Raw genomic sequence first — 5,651 nt, forward strand, 5'->3', positions numbered from 1 at the left:
CGCCGCCTGCCCTGCGCCGCCGTCTGCCCTGCGCCGCCGTCTGCCCTGCACCGCCGTCTGCCCTGCACCGCCGTCTGCCCTGCACCGCCGTCTGCCCTGCACCACTGCCTGCCCTGCACCACCGTCTGCACCACCGTCTGCCCTGCACCACTGTCTGCCCTGCCCCACTGTCTGTCCTGCGCCGCTGTCTGTCCTGCGCCGCTGTCTGTCCTGCGCCGCTGTCTGTCCTGCGCCGCTGTCTGTCCTGCACCACTGAGAGAAAAACTAGAGAACACCTTATGTGTTTTCAGGGCACTCAAAGGATAATGAAATTAGTAAAACATATCCAAATTTTATTAGTAACAATTAAAATAATAACACATATTATATTAGAAGTAGTGAAATATTAAAACAATCACATGACATGAATGACCATAAAGTAATAACTGTTAAGACCGATAGATTAACTACCAGCACGCGCTGTTTCTCCAATTATTCATTAATTATTTCATGGATGCTTAAAGAAATAGAGAGATATCATAGGTTCTCTACCTATTATATGGCATTAAATGGGTAAGTATTTTATGGTTGTTAGGAAGTGGAATGTCCTAAAGATATGTCTCACACATGGCTAAACTAGAGATCTAATAATCATATAGCTAATGTGGAGAAGTTTCTCCTTCGGTGGTTGATTATAATAATAATATGTTTTATATGTTCAGAAGAAACCTTATATCAAGCTTCCTATTTATATTATTTCAAAGTTAACTGCTGTATCCCTGTTATGTAAATAAGTCAGTTTTCTCATAACAGAGTTAAGAAATGAGGTGTATAAATCACTCTTAGATCTCCCACATATCGAATTATTAGTAAGCAGAGCTACTGATCTGACTTTCAGAGGAGAGCCAGGGCCATCTCTTCCTTTGGGCACAATAAACAGGTGCCCGGGGGCCCTGCGGGGCAAGGGGGCCCGTCCGAGTCAGCGCTGAAAAAAAAAAAATCCTGCAGAAAAAAAAAAAAGAAAAAGAAAATACTTACCTTGCGGTCACGTCAGCTGGCGATACGGCTGCCTCCCTGGTCTCCTCTTCCATGCTGTGCTCGCTGTGAATGTTGGGCATGATGTCACGCCCAACATTCACTGCAAGCACAGCATGGAGGAGCGCAGAAGAGACTCAGCGCGGAAAAAAGAAGAGAAGGGGATCAGACTTAAGGTAAGTTAAGGGGGCCCATATATATATATATTTAGGGGCCCCGGTGCACTGCATAGCCCGGGGGCCCATAATGTAGTAAAGGTGGTCCTGAGGAGAGCCATAATAAGCTAAGTATGAAAGCTACTGCTGTGTCTATGCTAAATTGGCTAAAGAGTCTATTATTCGTAACCTAAATACGCAGAGTGAATCTGTTATAAAGAGCGGCAGGATTCTAACAATACGAAACCCTAAAGCATCCTAATAATGTGAAAACTATATAATTGTATTGAACAGAGGAGAGACAGCGCTTTATCTAGGCAACACGACCTGGCGTTTCAATAGGCTATTTATTATGAAAGGACTGCCTACTGTTGTATGTCATACTGAGCGGTTACTATAGCAATGCTAGACGCTCATTATTATCAACATTTGAATGACGTTTTTTCGTTGAGGAGGTGAGGTTGGATTAAAACAGAAAACGAAGAGCAACAAAGAGAACACAATGATCCGATTAACTAAGAGTTTCAATGTAATACCCGATCCTAATATGATGATAATATGATCATTATTTTTTTCATTTTTATGTCATTAACAGTATTCATGACAAAATATATATATAAAAGAACCATAAACAAAGGGGATTAAAATTAAATAGTTATAACTAAATACGATGAGTAATTTTAGTAAATTATACCTTAATTAGATTGGGTTAAAAGATATGTACTTAATGAAGAAGGGCAATTTACAACAAATATGATAAGTTAAAATACGGGGAGATAAGAAGGGAAAAGAGAATGGATAGGAGGATGGTCTATTAGATACTATCTAAAGTATTGGAATGATATCCTCTCTATACTTCGTTTTGTAGAAATTCTAGGGTGTCTTAATTAAAATAAATAAGTGCCAAAAGAAATTCAAAAATGTTCAAATATACACCATAAAGATGTATTATAATGTGCAAAGTGCAAATAACTTGTTATTTGTATACGGAAGATGCCATAAGCAATTAAAGTGAAACAAAAAATATACACATATGGAATATAATATAAAATAATTAACCTAAGATAAAATGTAAAGTAAGGTAAAAATAAGAGTAAAGAATATTGAAATAAAAATAAAATTAAATTGTGATGATGATAAAAATAAAAAACATAAGTAAATAAGATAATAATGTGAGACAATAAAGTGATAAGTGACCAAATTAAAAAGTCCATAGTTTGGTGACTATATAGAAAGAAGTACTCGATGGGTCTTAAAAATTAAGTCCTCAACAGACGTAAATCATGTAATCAGTGATGTTTATCACAGATCAAAATATAAGTAAGCATTTATAGGCATACCGAAAAATTATTGTGGTCATTGAGACCCTTAGGGGCAAGACTATCCATCAAAAAGATTTTCCTACGTTGTACTTGGCGGCTGCTGACATGGCGGTACAGGGGAAGGCGGAGGGGGAAGCGGCTGCATGCGTTGTCCCTCTCCTCCTTCCCGGGTCCTCCATGTCACTAAGGCTAGTCCTCCTGCTCCTGGGCTTGGCGTGTCTGACCCACCAGTCGGCCGCTCTGACTGAGGGGCTCTACTGCAGGCAGCAGGTGTGCTACGATGTGCTGGGGGTAAGCAGGGATGCCGAGAAGGCGGACATAGCTCGGGCGTACAGGCAGCTGGCTAGAAAGTATCACCCGGACCGGTACCGCTCCAGCGTGGACAAAGAGGCCGCACATAACCAATTCCTTCTGGTGGCCACAGCTTACGAGACTCTGAAGGATGAAGAAACACGGAAAGATTATGATTACATGTTGGATCACCCAGAGGAGTATTACAGACACTACTATCATTACTACAGTAGGAGACTTGCACCAAAAGTGGATGTGAGACTAGTTATCCTGGTTACAGTGTGTGTCATATCACTTTTTCAGTTTTATAGCTGGAGAAGTAGCTACAATGAAGCCATTAAATTCTTAGCAACGGTGCCAAAATACTGAATACAGGCCACTGAAATTGCAAAGAAGCAAGGTCTATTGAACCGTGCAAAGGAAAAGGGGAAGAGCAGAAGGTCTAAAGAAGAAATTAAGGAGGAAGATGAAGAGATTATCAGGGACATCATCAAGAACAAAATAGACATCAAAGGGGGCTATCAAAAGCCACAACTATTTGACATCCTTCCCTTCCAAATAATCTTGTTCCCCTTTTATTTGTTCAACTATATTTCCTGGTATGTCTGGTGGATATATACTTTCAACATCAAAAGACAGGAGTATGGTGAAATGGAAAGACTCTACCTCATCCGAAAAAACATGAGAATGTCAGAGTCTCAGTTTGATAGTTTAGAAGACGAACGGAAGATATTGTTTCTTGCTGAGGAACTGTGGATAAAAGAGAATTATGAAATATACAAAAAAGAGCAGGAGGAAGAAATGAAGAAAAAAACGGCTTCAGACCCACGATGGAAGAGATATAGGAGGTGGATGAAAAATGAAGGACCAGGAAGACTCACATTTGCCGATGACTGAATGTGACATGTTGGCTTGGTCCAAAAAATTATTTTTATAAAATAAAATACAAGTTTTTGTATCTCCTGTAAAAGGGCGGTAATCTGGAGCTCATGTACAAATATTTGAGATATCGTGTCTTTCTATTTTTGTGCCCTTGGGCTAGCGTTGGGCAATAAATGGTCAATCATTCTAAAAAAAAAAAAAAGATTTTCCTTGTTTCCCTCTTAAGTAGCTCTAAATTAAGATCACCCCCTCTCAGACCCATATGGACTCGTTCCATAGCAAAAGCCTGAAGTCCTGCTGGTTTACCCTCATGGTATCTTTTGTAATGCCTCGCTACAGTAGTAATTTGTTTAAGAGTGTGCATATCTTTTTCTGCTCGTCTAATGTTACCAATATGTTCTAGCACCCTCCTTTTCAGAGGCCTGCTAGTCATGCCGATATAATGTAGATTGCAGGACATGTAAGGCAATAGATCACATTGGGAGAATCACAGTTCAAAAATTTGTTAATTTTCCATATCTTATGATAACGTTCCTTATATGTCCTAGTTTGGACCATATACTGGCAAGCCTGACATTTGCCACATTTGGGAAATCCAATGGGTCTATTGCTAATTCTCTCCCTCGGTGAGGGTAAAGCACTATGTACCAAACTATCTCTCAGGTTTTTGGAACAACGCCATGTTATAGGTATCTTGTCTTCTAAGATTTCGTCAAGATCATCATCAGACTTAAGAACCCTCTAATGTTTTTGGAAAATTTTTTCAATCTGCTTCCATTCACAGCAAAAAGAGCCAACAAGGCGAATCTTTGAATCCGGAGTTCTATTTTTAGTGGATGAATAGATGAGATCCTCTCTTTCACTTTTAGTGACAGAGGCCTCAGCCTTACGAATAACACGTTTGCTATAGCCCCTACAGATAAGTCTACTCTTAAGTTCGTCCGCTCTCCTATTGAAAGTCTGTATTTCTGAGCAGTTACGCTTCATTCTCAAGAGTTCTCCCTTGGGAATGCCCCTGATAACTGCAGGGTAATGGGAGCTAGATGAATGAAGAAAGCTATTTGTGGCGGTTTGTTTTCTATAGATGTCCATACTGAGGTGTCCATCTGATGTTCTACGAATAGTTAGATCCAGAAAGTTTATATGATCCTGATGTATTTCAAATGTCAATTTGAGATTTAGATCATTTCTATTCAGGGTTCTAGAAAATTCTGAGAATAAATTTTGTTCGCCATCCCATAAGACCAGAACATCATTGATGTATCTTAGCCATAAAACAATATGGCTAGTGTATATATAGTTATCTTCAGTAAAAACCTTCTCCCTCTCCCACCAACCAAGGAAGAGATTTGCGTACGTCGGCGCGCACGCACTGCCCATTGCAGTTCCTCTTCTTTGGAGATAAAATTTCTCCTCAAAAAGGAAAAAATTACAAGATAGAATGAACTCCAATAGATTTAGAATAAAATCATTCATATCATCCACAGAACTCATGTCCAAAAAATATTTTGTTGCCTGTAGACCTTGCTCATGGATTATATTGGAATATAAAGATTCCACGTCAAATAAGGCTAATTTTGTTGTTTCATTAAGATTGATATTATTAATCTTTGTCAATACATCTGAAGTGTCCCTTACATAAGAATCAAGGCTAATTACAAATTCTCGCAGTTGTACATCTATGTATTTACTAGCATTCTCTGTTAAATTATTAATGCCAGAGACTATTGGCCTCCCGGGAGGATTTATTTGGTTCTTATGGACTTTTGGGAGAATGTGGAAAGTGGCCACTCTTGGGTGACGTACTGTTAGGAAATCAAAGTCAGTACGTGAGATAATTCCTCTTACAAGTGCATCTTGGATCAATTTATCATATTTAAACTGAAGGTTGGCTGATGGATTAAAAATCAATCGTTTGTAACAGCCAGTATCACTTAACTGACGATACACTTCCTTTAGATATTATGGTCAAGGCCATAGGACTATG

At 39.2% G+C, this 5,651-nt stretch overlaps 1 pseudogene; it reads left to right on the top strand.

Annotated features, from left to right (window-relative positions):
* The first annotated feature begins 2,578 nt into the window (after positions 1–2,578).
* Positions 2,579–3,778, top strand: LOC142105113 (dnaJ homolog subfamily C member 25 pseudogene; annotated as a pseudogene).
* The last annotated feature ends 1,873 nt before the right edge of the window (positions 3,779–5,651 follow it).

Source organism: Mixophyes fleayi, chromosome 1 (genome assembly GCF_038048845.1).
Source record: "Mixophyes fleayi isolate aMixFle1 chromosome 1, aMixFle1.hap1, whole genome shotgun sequence".
Classification (NCBI taxonomy): Eukaryota; Metazoa; Chordata; class Amphibia; order Anura; family Limnodynastidae; genus Mixophyes; species Mixophyes fleayi.